Below are 18,058 nucleotides of genomic sequence, written 5' to 3' on the forward strand. Positions count from 1 at the left end.
TTTAAAGTTAGTGGTGACAGGCTGTGTGCCATTCCCAGGGTGTCCACTCCTGCCAGGACACTCACATGGGGGTCAGAAGAGGAACAGTCTGTCACTCTTCATTTGTAGAAGAGGTGAAACTAAAAAAAATAAAAATGCACCCAAACCTTTAAGTAAGGGCCTGTCTTTATGGATACAGTGGTGCAGGGGAGAGTTATGCACCACTCATTTCAGTTTCTGGTATTTGCCATGAGGGCAGTTTAAGTTTTTTCTCCTTAGGAAGGATTTATAATGCATGTTCTATGAAAATCCATCTTCCCTCAGTCTTAAAGACTTGCTGCCTTTTTTAGGAGATCAGAGATGGGAAACGCAAGAGCAGATCCAGCTCAGAGCTGTGGCTGATTTGTGTCCAGCCCTGAGACACTGTCAGGTTACAGAACACATCTGCAGCTTGCTTTACTCAAGTCTTCTCTGGAAGGCAGCCCTGGGTGAACTCGAGCTAAGCCCAATTTGAAAGTGCAAAGCTCTGGAAAGGTGCTTCTACAGATTTCCTTTTCTGAGCCAACAGGAGCTTGGCTAGAAGAGACCAGCAAGGGAGGAGGGATACATGCAGCAAGTGTGGTCTGTGGCTTACTTGTAACTTCTTCGCATTGTTAGGCAGAAAAAAAAATTTAAAAATTTATTTGTAGTGCTTTAACTGCCTTGATTACTTATTTGCACTTTGTTTTATCAGTCTGAGCAAAGGAAGAAATTTCTCCTTTTTCATTCAGGTTAATTGTGACAGATTCCTCAGACATCCATCTTCAAGCACAATATTTATTAATTTAAAAAGAAGAACTTTTAAAATAAAATGAAAAATTGTAATTTTTTTTGCATGGGATTTCAATATTAGACAAAATAATACCCTTTAGACAACAAAGCCCCTGCAAATATCTTTTTATATTATGTTCTGTTACTCAAAGACTCAATGATGTGTCAGTCAATAGATACACATATCTATAGCCACTTTCCATGTAGTTAAATAAACTATTAAAGCAAATGCTCCATTAGCTCCTGACCATCAATCTTAACGTAATAATGGGGCTGTTTAAAGTCAGATAGGCTTTTCCCCCTCTTCTATTAAAATATTTACATTGTAATAACTCAGTAGGGTTTTTTTTTTCCTAAATGGAAGGCCTGTAAGTGGGTGAAAGTATTTTAAAGCTGGGTGAGACTGAAGGGACGTGACATGTTATTGAATTAAGGGCCTTAGAAGGTGAGGGCTGTGCAGTCATAAATTCCAGGAATGCGGATGCAACTCTGAATGTGTATATGAAGTTGACAGAGTTTGACAGCTACCATCTGTGAACAATAATGTATAGAGAAGCAGAGCTACATGATGCAGGCTGGAATGTACCTATCAGGCTCTGAGGACTATAACAATTTACTACTCATTATCAGCGACCGTGGTCATGATTAGCTGCAGGGGTTGGAATGAAACTTGGAAATTCTTAGAACAAAGTTCCCCTTGTTAAAGCAGAGTAATTAGTTTAATACATATGAGAAGAAAATGGGCAGGAGACTTCCTTTATTTTCTCCATTTTATGAAGTGTTTACCATCCAGACCCTGCTCAGGACCACTAAAAAACTGGGCAGTGAAAATGGATAGACTGCTACTTCTTTCTGCATCAGCTGAAATATGAGAAAATGGCTGTTCTGTATTCATGAGCTTTTTTTTCTAGGGCTTTCCTTGACTCTACAGTCTTTGCAGGAGGGAATGGCAGAGACGTAATTACGTGATAGCTGTGTTTATGCTACATTTATTGATCAAAGCTGATTCCTTCTGGTCTGGACTTTTCTGTCTTCCATCAGGGCACAGCTTTTTGGCCAAAATATACTCTTGAGCCTTACCATCTTGCAAGTTATATCTCTATTTCAAAAAAGGTTCTTTGCAGTTTCCTCAGTAGTGTATGTTACAGACAAATAAGTGTTTTCCCACAGGTTTGTGTTTTTTCTTAATAAATACCATAAGGTGCAGTTGAAGCCACAGAGAAATGCTGTGAATTCTCATTTAAGGTTGCTCAAGTACCCTATCAGGACCAAGAGCCTGAGAGCCAGCTTTGTGTTTAGCTTATGCTGGCATGGGTCAGTCATATTTGAAATTGTGTTTATGCAAGCTGAGAATCTGTCCCATAAAATCAAGGAATTATCAGATAGGAAACAGCAAACATACCGTCTACATAACACATATCTCAGTGCCCACAATGATATATAGACCAATTCTTCTCCTGAAAGCATTTGTTTTCCTTAAGAAAACATGGCATCAATCCCAGTCTACACACTTTAATCAATAGTGAACTCTGACAGCACTTTTAGCTCCAACAGCAAGGTGCCCAGATTTCTAGGAAGGGCATTTGACTTTGAAAAATATCCAGTAAAAAACAAACACAGAAAGAGAGAAACAGCAGGAAGTCTATTGAGCAAGAAAGATGTCATCCATCCTCTTTTAATTGAAAGAGAAAGGTTAAGATTGGTTTAAAAAGAATGTGTGAGCAGACAAGAAGAGTATAGTTAGCAGTTCCTGTGATAGATGGTTTAAATTTAGTTGTTCCTGCCTGGGGTGGGGGTGGTGGGTTTGGACTGCGTGACCTTGTTGGGTCCCTTTTGCTACTATTGTAATAGGAAAAGGTGAGGATATTTCTCAGCTGGAAAGACTGCCTGCTTTTTCATCATCTGCTTTAGCAAAATGTACACCAGAGGTTATCAATGCAAAGCCATTCATACAGATGTGTTGCAGCCATGTAGAGTTACGGGCACAGACACGACCCAAAGTGTGTTTGTCACAGTGATGGACACACACGTTATCTCTTGGATAAATTAACCCAGCCCAAGTTTTGGGTTGGCAAATTTCTAGCATCCAGGTGAGCTTCAGGCTAAATGTGCTGTTGTGCTGGCAAGCAGCTGGAACGAGCAGGACAAGGTAAGTCTCTTTTCTGTTGTGTTCCTCAACTCGACTGGAAATTTTACTTATACCAGCTAATGCATAGATGGCCTTACTAGCAGGTTAGGATCTTCTTCCTGATCAGAGCATTCTCAATTAAATGAAGTGGAAAAAAATCAGTATTTGAAAGAAATTGGGTTTACATTTTCATCAATATTTTTAAAAATTTTTCTTTGGACAAGATGTATCTCAGGTGTGTAGGTTAGATTTTTTGATGTAAGCAGTTTAGTTTTCAATGGAGAAAAAACAACTCTTGTTTTCCAACTAGCCCTAACAAGCAATGTATAAAAGTGCAGCTCCTGAAGGGAATTAAGATGCAGATTACTCTAGTGGTGATGTAGAAAGGGTAAAGGAATGTAATGATTCAGTGTTGAAGTGAATTATGTTGACAGTAACAAACTTGTGTAATTGTAAAGTAAGTGATGGCCCCTGGACTGGCAAAGCATGGACACAGCAAGCTGCCCTTTCTGATGCTACTGATGTGCCATTTTCTGCCTTGTTTTCTTGTTCAAAGCCCATTTAGGTGCCTGTTAATCCAAATTAGGGGCATTCCTCTCACTCCTCCCCTTAAACTAGATCCCCCAATTGCTTTGCTCTATCTGATCAGCACCTGCCACACCACAGTGCCTGTAGCAGTCTCAATGAAGATTGTTTAAACTATTTCAAAACAATAGGCAGGAGATATTAGCCAAAAAAACCCCAAAAAAACAAAAATCACCAAACCCAAAAAACCCCCCAAACCAAAACAACAAAAAAACCCAAGCCCAGACCTCTGTTCACTATTTTCTAGGCTGGATTTGAGATAATCTAAAGATAAACAATTTCCCTGGCCATTTTTTCTCTTGTTGTATCCAATAATTCCCCAAATGGTTTGGCATTCAGACATCATCCATAGAGTTATAAGCTACCAAATACTCAACAATAAACACTACCCAGGAACCTAGATGGGTCTGTGTGTTCTAAAAACTTTCACCCTTGCAGATCTTTCTTAACAAGCTCTATTCTCTTGGTATCACAATTAAAATGGACATGATATGCAGAATTAACCTTCTGCTGACAGTGATACTGTTTGGTGTTGCATGCAATCACTTGTGTCCCTGGCTTGTTCAGATTACAGCTGGGTGCAGGGCAGCTCCATTAATTAGGCATCATTATCATCCATGTCTGCTGGCTGTAAGACAAAACATGTCTACACAACACAAGAGGGACTGACACAGGAGCACAAACCAGCAACCTGAATATAAACCACCCCAAGGCTCTATATGGATGTTATAGACACATGCTGATGTGGAAGCCCTTTCTACCTGCTATGTTTTATCTGTAATAGCAAGATAAAAGCTTGTTGAGGTTTACCATGCTATTTTATTTTGCTATGTAGACATTTCCAAAGGCATTAAAGCCTTTGAGACTACATCAGCCTGTAAAAAATTACTGCTTTCTAAGCCTGCCTGTCTAATGCAGGTAATCTACTGCATTCCTTTAAAGCAGTAAAGAAAATAGCAATGGGACTGGAATTACATGTAATTTTCCTCCTAGCATTTTGTAACTGAAGCATTACTATGTTATTTTACCTCTCTCTTTTATGTAGGGGTAGTTTCTGAGTATTTGGGGTCACATTTCTTTATAAGGCTTTTTTTAATATGCTTTAAACTTCAGGATTATTTTGAAGCTGGTAGAGCAGTTATCAAACACTTCAATACTAAGTTACAAGTATTTCTTATCTTTACCAGTGTTTGTTCCTCTCCATCCCAACAAGCCAGTAGCTTAGTGTGATGTGACTAGGCTGTCTTACTTCATTCCCTACTTTTTCTGCTTGCTCATTTCAAAATCTGCTGTCAGCCAGGAATTTGTCTTACAAGTTCCTCCAGCTCCCAGCTCTGCCTTGCATTCAAGCTGTCTTTTGGTGATTAACCAACTTACAAACACAGGAGAAATTACTACCAATAATGGGTCTAGCCTTAACAGATGATAATCTCAGAGGGTTTCGTGGCTACTTCGGGTCCCGCAAGTTCAACCTCAGCAGCTTCCAGAGTTAACATTAATTTCTGCAATGTGGTTTTGAGACTTTGTTGGATTGCTGGGATTTGAATCTGCTTTATTGCTTTTGATTAAGCAATAAATCTCTGAAGATATTTTCAAAATGCACAACATTGGTCCAACTCAGCAACTACTAAGTGATAACTTTTTCATTGATTTCCACTATTCAATGCTTTTCTTTGCTTCTGCATTACCATGACTCTAAGCTGTAGACCTCAGAGGACAAAAGATTAATTCTAAAACATCAACTACCTTATTGTTGGCTGCTCTTGCAAAATGTTTACTTTTAGTTTTGCTGGAGTGTAATCTTCCTTTCCATTGAACATATTTAAAAAAAAATAATATATTTCTATTCAAGATTTGGTATAAAATATTGCCTTTCCGCAGGGTTCTACTATGCTATTTATGCACCAATGTTTGGCAAGAAGTACAAACACCTTTATTCTTTTTTCATGTTTATCTAAATGGTTTTTAAGATGACATTTCTCAGGATTCAGGTGCAAGGAAGTCAAGGGTTCAAGTGTTGTGGTGCCTATGGCATTAATGTCTACTGTCATCCCTGGGTTACCAGAAAATAGATTAAAAGAGTAAAATCTGATGCTGTCCCTTTAATGAGAAATCTGATAATGAGTAACAAAGTACTGGCCTACAAAAATGGGTTGGAGCAGCATTTAATGTCTGTGACAGACAGGCCAGTATTAGCAGCAAGCCTGGGGTGCAGGACACATGCAGACATGTTACCCTGTCCCCATATCTCAGCTGCTGGCTCCCTGCTTAACAATTAAGAGGTAATTGAACGTGACTTTCACTCCCACTTTGAGTATTTGAGAGGTTTGGATCATTGTCAATCCCTGCTGCTCTCAAAAGCAGAGACAGCAGGAGGGAGAAAATGAATGCCACAAAATGCTAGCACTTGTCCATGACCTTAACAAATTCACCTCCCTGCCCCAAGCTGGTTAATGTTAGGCTGCCCCAGTGCTGAGCTGGCCCCAGTGTAAGAAACTGCAGAGAACTGTGACAGTAACAGGCTGAGAAGGGGACTGGTCTGTGAAGCTGTTTGGTTCATGGACTGCCCCTTATTCCACCTAGCACAAGAGGGCTCCAGGGGAGGTCTAAACACTTGCCACAGTGTCTCATTATAATAATAAAAGTTGCCTCGGGCTGGTTTCCAGTCTGTGCTCTCAGGAGAGACAGGAGGTTACATTCATCAACAAGGTAACAGCCTCTACCTTTCCAGCTAGAAGTATTAATGAATCATGGGTCTGTCTCTGCTCATATGGGATTTGGCATTCTAGCAACAGCCACTGGATCAGTTTACTGGAGAAACCTTTCATTTTTCAAGAGAGGATGTGTTCATGTTAATCATTCTCACAGATGGGATGACAGCATATGGCATTTAATATCCTCTTATAGCTCAGAGTCAGCAAGTGCCAATAATAATCAAGCAAATTTAGACTGAAAACTTCTGTATTTCAAAAAATAAAAATCATAGTTGTTTCCTCCCCCACCTGAATATTTAGTGCTGTAAAGGACAGGATAAAAATGTGTAAGTTCTTCTGAAAGCAGACTGGAGTCAAAGCCTCCTTCATTCAGCTGAATGCCCACATGAGTGGACAACAATATGAGTTGCTTTCTTGTTTGTTCTCTCTCTCTCTCTCTCTCTCTCTGGCCTTCTGATGCTTGTTTATTTTCTGTACTGTTACTCTGCTTTGAGAGAAGAGGCAGGGAATGCCTTCCATAGAAGTATGCAGTACAGTGGATGGAGGAGACTCCTAGGCTGAGGAGAGCACTGAATATGGGTCTCCTGCTTTCTAGATCAGCACTTTTACCTCTGGGCAGCCACAGGCAACCTCCAGCACTCTGCTTTCTGAAGAGAAGAAAATGAGCTGAACTTCTGCACCCAAAGAATTGATCTGTGTCTCTGAGCATCACTGTCCCTAAATGTCTTAGTAAAGCTGGGCCTAAGAAACTTCACAGCATCAGTGTTCATGCAGTCAGGATCATCATGTGATCCTACATATTTTTGCATATTTTTGCAAATGGATTGATTTGGTATAAAAGCATCACCCTTCCATCTGACTCTGGCTAATAGCAAAGGCCCTGTGAAGCTCTGTGGGCCAGAGACAGTCTTCGGGAGGTCCTCCTGAAGCTGCTTTGGCCATCCTCCAGTAGAGAAGCACCACTGACACAACAAGGGGATGAAAAGCCTTCAGGCTTTTTTACTTCATCTTTGACTCAGCAGTCTATGGGTGGCTCTGCCACCTTGCCAAGCTGATAGAAATTAATCCCTGCTAGGGAGTCATCGGATTTCACTCCCTGAAAGCTCCCCCAACTTTCATCTTCTGCCAGCACAACCTGGCCTCACTTGCATACTGAAAGAACCTGCACGGGTTTTTTGCAAGCTACTTTTGTACTAACAATTAATCATACCTTGATAGTGCTCTTCATCCACCCACTTTAGAGCACTTGATGTTGATGGGAAACATTATTGCCTCATTCCACAGATGGGGAAAACAAGAAACCAGGTGATTCAACTTCTTTTTTATACAGTTGAGAACTGGAAGGAATACAGCATTATAGCAAACAGCTAGGTGAATATCTCAATATTTATGGTCTGCTGGAGAGGGCTAACTACATGTTTTATATCTAGCTGTACAGCAGAGCATGTTATAGAAATGCATGCTCCATGGCTACAATTTATACACCCAGAATATCTACCAGCAGGCTTGGAGGATGGGAAGGGAAAAGAGAGAGAAAAGAAAATGGAAAAGAGGCCTCTTGAACTGTGTGTAAATTTCTTTCTTGATTTTCCTGCAAGTAGGAAAATCAGCTACATGTATCATTATTTTTTTTTCATAATAATATTTTTGGGTACAGCATGTTTCCTCTAGGTAAAATTGAATTCTGAGGACTCCAAAAGCAAGTATGTAGAAAGGCATTAGGAGGAGGATGAATAAACCACCTGGAGCTATGGGGCTGATCCAAAAGATCACATGGTTCTTGTTTCAGTGGTCTTGTTTGGGCTTTCTTGCAGATCCTCCTAATTTTATTCTGGCTCTCTCAAAAAAATCCCAGCATGCATCACAAAACCAGCCTGCTGGTACGTGATACAGCACATATTGTTTCCATTTGTCTCCTTGAAAGATATTGTACATCTTTTTGTGCAGTTTATCGTCTTCATGGGTGGAAGTATGGCTGAGCTCAGAGGAGCTTGCCTTAGATGTGACTATAGCATACACTAGTTGGGTTTGCTCTTTCTTCCCCCAGGGCTGCAAGGTAGGACAAGCCAGATGAATTTGGCAGGTGAACAAAAGCCATTTGGTGACTGTAAGAAAAACAACTGCTACACAACTTGGAAGCTGCTGAGGGATCCCAGGGTGAATCAGAGCATGTCCCTTCCCTCTTCACAACAGCCCTTGCTCCTGAGAGCACAGCCTTGCAGCAAGGCAAAACCTAAGCCTCCTGTCTTAAGGATTTTCATCTTGTAATAACAGCTTCATTTTCTAGACTTGAAGTATATGTCCTCCAGTACTATGTGATGAAATGTAAATTGTGTTCTGTATCCAGCTTTGTTGCCTGCTCTGGCAGTTTCTCCCTTGGAGCCTCAGCAGCCCCACACACCCACAGTGCTTATGTTTTCTCATACATCCCCTGACAAAGCCCCACTTGAAGCTACAAATTTCACCTACAAGCAACCAGCAGTTTCTTGCATGGTAACAGACCTTTATGGCAATCAGCCAGGGGAAAATAAGTGAAAAGACATGGAGAGAAAAAAAAGAACCCAAATCAAACTAAAAAAGAAAAAACCCTCACGAGGGTGAACAGACTAGTTTGACCTAAGAGCCAGGGCTTCCTGACCTCAGACCCAGGCCACTTCACCTCTTGCACACCACCTCTGCTGTGTGCCACAGCCCATGTCACCAGTGAGACTGTAAGCACACACCCAAACCTAGAGCTGGCAGTGCTCTCCTCTAGGGACCTCCGGGGCAGCAGCCAGCAGCTGTCTGGTGTTCCATCAGCAGTGGCGGGGGGACAGGGGAGGCTCTGTCTTCTTGCCCAGCAAGCCCTCAGCTGCAAGGATGGTCTGGCACAGAAGCCTGCAGGAATGCTGCCAATGTGGAAGCTGCACTTTTGGCTCAGGTTCCAAAAGCGAGCTCCAGAAATGGAGCAGGGCTGGGTAGACACGTGCAAGGGCTGGGCTCAGTCTGTACATTTGTATAGCACAGGAAAGTGGTGGTGGGGGAAGGTATGGAGTCTGGTTGGACTTGGCTTGTGAATAGGGTGAGTGGCATAAGGATGGAGTGAGGGGACTGGGACTTCCTGAGAAGTGACCAGAGGCAGGCCCATAATCACTGCCCTTTGAGGTGTCCACTGTCTCTTTACATCTTGGTACCTACTGCTGTCAGCGGCGGAACTCAAGATGCCTTAGATCCAGGGATACACTCACCTCCTGGAAGCTCTGAGCCAAAGCCACTGAGCTTCAGAAACCCTAGGGATGTCAGTAAGCTTTTGATCTGATGTGCACCAAGACTGGGCTGAACTAAGCAAAGAGAAGGGATTCTTACCTCTCCTGATCTCCCTGTTGCATCTCTGGCTGCCCGTGTGTCTCTCTGCTCAGGGCAACAGCTCTTCAGTTTTCTGAGTTACATGAATTGTATTTGCAGTTCCTCCTGTTGCTTGGGCTGAGCAGTCAGTAGTCACCATCAGAGCCAGGAGGTGGGACTGGCAGCAGGGCTCATCTTGCTGCGTATCATTGCTGTAGCACTTGGTGACTGTCAAAACTCTGAGGATGCTACAATTGAAGCAACCACCTGCAAAACACAGTGGTATGGCACAATTTAAGAAACCAACACATTACGGACTGTGAAATATTATAGGGGGAGAGCATTCTACCCAGACTTCTCACTTCCTGGAGTACTACCATGGGCTGTTTCCAGACAGCCCTCAGGGCCTGTCTCTCTCCCCACCCCTATGCCAACTACAACCCACTTTTGCCTCTTTAGAATTTGTTTTCCATTCTCTACTTGTTCCATGATTCGTTTCTCATATTTGAAGACCTTTCTCCTGAAAATATATTGGGCACTTTTTCAATTTTGGGTGGAGCTACACCCTGAAAGACAAATCAAGACCCACACAATTTGCCTTTGCATTTTATTTAAAACACCAAGACATGATAAATAAAGTATCCTTGTTTAATATTGCTTTGCCAGCTAAAGGACAGTCTGTCCTAGTATTAGGAAAAACTGTAAGCTAAATTGGCATAGTGAGCTGCTGTACATCTTCCGGAGAGTCTTGAAAAAAATATTTCTTTCTGTAAGCACAGTATCTTATTATAACTCTGAACAAAGGTCTCTACTTCTGCAAATGATTCGCTAGTCAAAGAAAGTGGGATGCTCATTAATGAATATAAATGTTCATTTAGAAAATACTGTATGAATAAAGTTAGATAAAATTATCCTCTATTGTACTCTCAGCCAATTGTGTTTTCCCCCAAAATATTTTTACTGAGCATTGACTTTTTTTTTTTGTGAGTTTTAATCTCAGATTTAATTATAACATTATAATCTTCCCTAAATCAGTAATAATGTAGTTGTACTGCTTGCTGAGTGGACAGGATAGTGAATTGCAACTTCAGTTGGTAGCTGATTCATACATACCAGTAGAGAATGGATCCTTAATGTACGACTGCCTTCTGCTATTTTGAAAAAATACATATTGTGAAACAGCTGAGATTGCAGTTACTGCTCAGATATAAGTGAAAACCACTCTATCTACGTAGTAATGTTTTATTCATAACTGCATGTAATATTAATGCAAAATACCTCTACTTCTTAGTTAGAAATCCTATTATCAGTTTGTGATGTTTCAGCTATTTCAGATGCCAAGACGTGAGAGAATGCGTGATTCTAAGCAGTGAGTCAGCTGTTGTCTGCCTCTACAGCTCAGTACTATGGCTGGAATAACATCTTATTCAACTTATTCTCCTAATTATTTGTGTTCAAAACCTATTCCCTTTCATGCCCATAGGAATTCTGGAGAGATGCTGACAATAACCACTGGGGAGAATTACTATTGTTTGTAGTTAGGTCTGCAGATACAGCAAACTTTTGTCTAGAATGCAGTAAAACCCAATATTTATTAAATCTCAGCACTGACTAATTTTCCAGTAGTTGACTGTAGTTGGAATTGCTCTTAAGCCTGACTGCTCACACAATTTTTTCTATGCACTCTTAGCAAGCACATAGCTTCCTTTAGAGCTAGTTCAGTGCTGATTCTTAGCATTAATTTCAGAAATTTCAAATCATATTTTGAGTTACAAGTAAGTCTTGGTCAAAATTATTTTTCAAATTAAAAGGAACAGTCTACTTTACAAATGAAACATTTGAATGTGAATAATTCTATTACCACACTATGAAAATTAATGTGGACTTTGTTACCAACATCAACAGAGGTGGAACCAGACCTGTGGCAAAACATACACTGCACCAGTTGTAAGGTAGTATGTAATGGAGCATCTTCTTACCTACTTTAATGAATAAGGGGTCTCACTTTGCATTTAAATACCACTTCATCTTCAATTCAAAATGCCATGTATTTCAAGCTGATATTGAATGGAGCTCTGGTCCTCCCTTTGCCAGGTACTGTAAGAAGTCCCCAGGTCAGAGGGAACCCACTGATGGGGAGTCACAGGGATGCACACGTTCACTCTGCCACCTGCTCCAAGCAAGAGGGAAGTGTCCCCGACACAGGAAGCATGGAGAGTTGTCATTACAGCTGAACAGGAGCAATACTGAAATGAAGATGCACCACTGGCTGCCTTGGAGGTTTAGATTATATTGCAGAGGTTTTTGTGTTTTGTAACAGCAACCCCAAGCCCAGTCCTGCCTCCTAAATGATGGCTTCTCCACCGATGAGAGCCTTGGAAGAGCTCAGTCACCTGCTAGAACATGTGAGGCTGCCTCTAGTCCAGGCCACCCACCCCATCTGGGCAGAGGGCAATCGCTGTGCTGTATTGACATCCCTGCCACAGCTGTGCTGCGGCACTGTGACTCCCTGGGCATCAGGAATGAAGTAAACCCTATGTCAAACTTACTTGCAACAAAGCAGGGTAGGAAGTCCCTCTGCCTTTAGCCAGCTGGCTTGCTCCCTTGGCCTCACATTTGTCCCTCTCAGCAAACCTGCCACCCCAGTGTGCACCCAGGAGAAGGACCTTTCTCAGTGGAAGTAGGTCAAGCACAGTTTTTTTTTTTCACATCTTCACTTGTGTCTGACAAACATTCATAGTGATGGGCTTTATTTTGGAAAGGGTGAACAGAAGCTTCCTCTCAGGACATAGTTTAAATCCAGTTTAAATCACAAACAACTTCTAGGCTCCTGGACAAAGCTCACCCCAAGCTATGGTGCATCAGTGCACAAAGGAACTCAAGCACAATCTGTACTGGTCTCTTATGCCTTCAACTTCTAGCTAGAAGCTAGAGAAGTTGTTCTCTGTTAGCCTTTTCCTTTCTCATTTGCTGGAGATATCTTTAATTCATTCTGAAAAAAAAACCCAAACCAAAATAAAAACCCAAACCCCAAAAGCCCAAACCCAGGACTAATGGATGAACAAATTGAATTTGTCTGGTTGTTTTTGAGAATTCAGTGAGACTGTTAAAAGCAAGTTGCAGTTCAGACACAGAAACCCATCTCCAGGGTATTTTGGGCAAACGAGAGTCTGCTTTCAAAATTACCAAATATTTTTAGGAAGAAGGAAAAAGTGCGCTGGTGTAGCATAAGAAATGAGTGGAAATGCTTGCTTTCTATCTGGAATGGATGCCTTCCTTCCTATTAGTAAGATGGCATTAAACCTTAAAACATGCAGTTGAATGCACTGCAGCAGCAGTGTCCCTTTTGACTTTGCAAGCAGTGCAATTACCCCAAAGCCTGCTGGTAGGGGAGGCCCTGCCAGGGGTGAAGAGAGGAGGAAAGCTGGCAGCAGGCAGGACCAGGGCCCCACTTCCTTCCTTGCCTGGGGACCCATTCCAGCCATACCAAGCCACAGGTAGCACAGGGCAAATAACTCTGGGCTCTGAGGAAGAAAGCAAATATAAAAACCACCATGAAAATTGCCCAACCGGTTAAAACTGGTTCCAGCCAGGAACTGAAGTCCTACCTTGAAATACTTAAATCCCATTTGGACGGCACAGATTTACATTCCAGATGAAGAATTAATGGCTTTTGCACAATATCCTCAGCAGAGATGCCCCAGCATACCAACCTCTGTGTTTTTGGTAGATGGAATTTGTAATTCCTCTAGGAGCTGCATTCTTCTAAGTGTGACTTCTATTTTTGGACTGACTACTTTGGCTACTTGCTTTATTTAGTAAAAACCCCGTGCTCTTGTCAAACCATGGAGACTCTATGAGTCATCTATACCATAACTCGAAACTCTCCTTCTCTGTTATGGTGTAGTTCATCATCATCACAAGGGGATTTACAGAAAACAAACATAGTTGACAGTGCTTCCTGCATTTAATTCTTGTGCATGTTTAGCCAGCTGAAAAGTGTATTGTTGAAAAATGGATTGTTATTAAAATGTTGGGTGTTGCAGTAGCTCCAGTCTCATTTTTTTGCAAATAAAAATGAATGCCATTCCTCTGACAATTCTTGGCTGCCTATCCATAGTCATCTGCCTGCATAGTAATTGTGTAAATGCTAATGACTGTCCTGAAACTTTGATGAATAACTTTTTTAGGGCTGTTATCTCTTAGGTTGCAGTGTTTGCTCCTTTAAATACCTTAAACCCCATCCTTCACAAAGCATCACCAATTGGCTGTAGCCTCAAACAAAGCAGAATATAGAACATTATGATGGAGAAACACTGTGAAGCAAAATATAACAAGCTTCTCATAGCCTGAATATCTATGTAGCTAAATAGCTTACTAGTAGTTGTTCCCAACTAGGAATAATTTATTTCCCAATTTTCCTGTTACCTTTTCATTATTTATCTAGTTTGGATTATCAATGATATGTTTTAGATCACCTGTTTTTTAATGGAAATCTCTATAGTTGCAGACTTTTTAAAAAACATTACACATTTTTTAGAATAATTGCATTTTTAAAATGTTATGTGGATCCAGTGCCTACTGAAGAGCAGAAGTAGTGAAGTGTCTACTTTCTTTAGGCATTTAAGGTCTGCAAAACCCACTCATAAGGCAAAACCTCTAACAATCTGCTTCTTGCTCTAAGGAGCTCTCCTCTCCTCCATGATCCCTCTTGTGTGAGCTGGCAGCAGGTAATTATCATCTCTCCTCACAGGCACCATTTCCTGGCTAAGCAAGCCTGTCTTTCCTCCTCTCTTCCTGCAAAATTAGCATTTCTTCCCCTGATTGCCCTCATCCCTGCATCAGCTGCACCTGGAATACAGGTGGGAAGCCCTGTGCCTGCTGTTCCCAGGGAGCTCTTGCCCATCCCACCACCCTTCCCTGCCAGGTACCTGGCCCAACATGTTCTACTGTCACATTTGTTTCCCATATGTTTAAGTTGCCTCTTTTCTCTACAATCCCTGAAGTGTGGAATTTCTCCACAATTACACAAAGACCTGTGGTCCCAGGTCTGTGACACGTACAGAAACAAGCTCAGGCACCTGGTCTAGCATGTAGCCCGAGATGTGGTGCTCTTAGTATTCCCATCACAATCGTTCCACTGCCCTGAGAGATGTGATGTGCATTCAGGTTAAGAAAGAGGACTTGTTCCTGGTGGTTCAACTGCTCATCTCGGAGGCCTCAGGGCAGTTCCTGCTTCAAAGCAGTGTCTATGGCACTTTGCTACAGAATATTTATGGGTAGAAAGCACTGAGGTGTTTCAAGATGAGGAACCAACTAAAAAGAGGTCTAAGTAGCATGTACATACTAGACTTATGCAGCCTAGTCCACTTACAGTCTGAGCTTTTCTTATGTTTCTTTGCTATACACCTCAACAAGCCTACAAAGGAGTTAGTAATTCCTGTACTAAGGGAATACAACCTGTGTTGCACCAGGGCCCCGTTAATTGAAGATTTAAAGGAAATGCTGAATAACATCCTGAGCTTCAATTATATTTAGGTACTGTTCCCATGGGCAAATGGAAGACAGACTGCTGGTATGACAGGAGACAGTATAAATGTATGACATTATGTGCTTAAGGCTGTAAGAAAATGCATATGCATGTGGGAGGATGAGTTAAGATTGCCCAAGCAATCTTATTTCTGCTGTTTCCTACATTTTCTGCATTTGACTTTGCAACCTACACACTCACTCATCATAACTCTCTGTTGTAGTATGTAGGCATGACTTGAATGTACATCCTTCTCACCAAAAAATTTGTATCAGAAATGTAAGGTTGCCAGTATCTTTCCACTTCAGAACAAGGCCTGATCAAGTCAAGAGGCACTTTAATGCCACAGTTTTTAGAGGGCTTAACACAGGTCCTGAGGCATTCCTAAAATGGAAAACAAAAGTTCTGCTAATCTCTCTCATGTACATGTTTGAATGAGGCATTAGAACTGGCATTAAATTCAAGAGATTTCACCACTGGGGCTTCCCCCTCCTCTTTCCAGATCAAAGAAGTCTGCATGTGAGGTGGCACAAACCAGCACAAAAATATACTGCCAGCAGATGAGCAACCCTGAAAGGAGAGCAAAACCCTGAGATTTTTGCTTCTTGGACTAGAGTATGGGATTGTTACATAAGCAGGAAATGGGAAAAAAATGCAAGCTTTAGAGAAGATAAAATCTGATTAAAATGCAGCCTAATATAATTGCAGAACATTACTCAGGCTTTCTTGTGGAGAGAGAAAAAATGCCTGCTATTGTGCTGCTATAGAAACCACACAGGGTCTGTGGGTAGGTGAGGGTTCATGGAGCATGTCCCTCCTTCCCTCCCTCCCCTCTTTCTCTGCCTTGGAATGAAGATCCTATCTTGCTCAGTAAAGCTTGGACATTGCTGGCCAGGAGATCTCTCCCAGTACAGAGAGAAGTTGTTTTCCTGTTTATGTAGTTTCTTTTAATATCTCTGTTCTCTCCCTTTTGTTTTGCTTTTGGAAGGTGATGCAGGGCTGTGCTGGAGGAAAGGATAAAATCTGGTCTTCTCCAGTTTTTCATGGTTGACTTGGCTTTGTATGTTGGGAGCATGGGACCTATGTACTGTATCATTCTTGCATATATGTACAAAGCCAAAGAGACATTTTGCAGTGCTCTGGAAAGTAAAACACTTATCTGGAATGAGTAGACTTTGTGTTTCTGAACACCATGTCCATACCACTTGTTTCTCTGAAGACATTTTAGAAGTTAATTAAGAAAGCACTAAATAACAAAGTAAGATTCATTCCCTGGCCGCTAATGGAAGTGTCTTTCTGGAAGATTTAAGCTGTATGCAAACTTACCCTCTGAGCACTGGTACAAAAGTATAAAAAAACCCCAGAAACATAATATAAAAATGTTGCAAGACAAACCTCTCTTAGGGCATGGGGCTCTGAGGTCCAACAGGTGTTCCAGCAGAAGTCCACAAATAGTGGCTGAGTCTGTTGCCCTCAGGATTGCTTAGCCTGGCTCAGTGCTACTGCTCCAGATTGGACAACCTCTTCACTGGCTTGCCCAGGACTGAGCTGAGCCTGTGCCTCAGCCCTCACCTTTTATTGGCCCCCTAATCCTGCTCATGTGCAGTGGGGGCCCGTCCTAATCAGGCACAGGTGGGCTTAACACAAGCTCATGCCCACTACCTGGTAATCAGTGGCACCTGGTTGCCTCATTTCACTACATAAAAATACAGAAATATAGAAAGAGCAGTATAGAAATGTGTCTCTTAAGTGTGGAAGTGTGTATTTGCACTGGCTCTGATCCATGACCATCCAAGCTAAGACTGTCTCTGACAGGAGCCACTTTTGCATAACCAAGAGAAAGACATAAGAAGCTCTGTATTATAAAGACTGATGGATGAGAAGGCCTGTCCACATTATGTTAGAGCTCTTTCTGGTCCATAATATTTAAGAGACTTAAATTTGAGGAGATTAATTTTCTGCTGCTTATGGATTTTATGCTAGTATGACAAAAATGCATTTTCTCATAATTTATATATGTACAGTCCTCTTTTGACTAGTAGTTTTTTGTCCCACTGCCTTCCTATAACAATTGACTCAGTCACTCAACTACATATTTTACAAGAACATATACTGAATTTCCAGATGTTTTATGTTTCAATCTGACTGTTTTGCTTTTGGTGTATCGAGACAGAAAGAGAAGTCTCTATTCTCTGGTTACTTTAGCATTTTCATCTGGTCTCTAATTAGTTACCTCCTTCATAAAAACATTTTGTTGAGGTGTCATCTCATTTCCATTACCTTTTTCTATTTCCCCTTTTCTAGCATACCCCTTTATGTGTTGGAGGTACTGCCTGCTGCACTCATTGCTATTTATTAGCCCTAAATATTCACCTATGGGAATTCTGTTAGAATATTCTCTGTAGGTCTCTAGATGGGATCTCTTGGTCATCCAATCTCATTGCCACTGCAGTCAAACACACCATACAATCTCTCTATAAACTCCAGGTTCATTTAAAAGACCTGATTTTGCTCCTGCCACTCTTACTACAGGGCTGTTCTCGTGTTTTGCTGTTCTGTCTGCAGAGTTAAGCTTATAAGCACTTGTTCTCATGGTGATATTGGCCCTCAGCTCTAACTTTCCTGGCTCCCCCATTTCCCACACCCCGCTTTCTTTGTTTTGCCAAACTAAATACACCAAGTGTTTTTATCCTCCTCTGAAGTGAGCAGTCCAGGCCTTGATCATCGTTGTTTTTGTCCATACTTGCTCTGCTTTGATTTTCTCTTGACTGTCTGATAGAATCACACTTGGTACTGCAGATCTTTTCTGAAATTACTTGTCAGACGTAACTAGGTTTATGTTTCCCTTTTTACATTGTTCCTACTCATCTTGTGATTAACTAGTCTTTCTTTTCCAAGTTCTGATCTCATAGTCAATGGAAGAAATTTTTGTGATTAATCTCTGCATGCCATTAGTATTATAAAATTTAATTATATTTTCATTAATTC

Source organism: Calypte anna, chromosome 4A (assembly GCF_003957555.1).
Source record: "Calypte anna isolate BGI_N300 chromosome 4A, bCalAnn1_v1.p, whole genome shotgun sequence".
NCBI classification, from domain to species: Eukaryota; Metazoa; Chordata; class Aves; order Apodiformes; family Trochilidae; genus Calypte; species Calypte anna.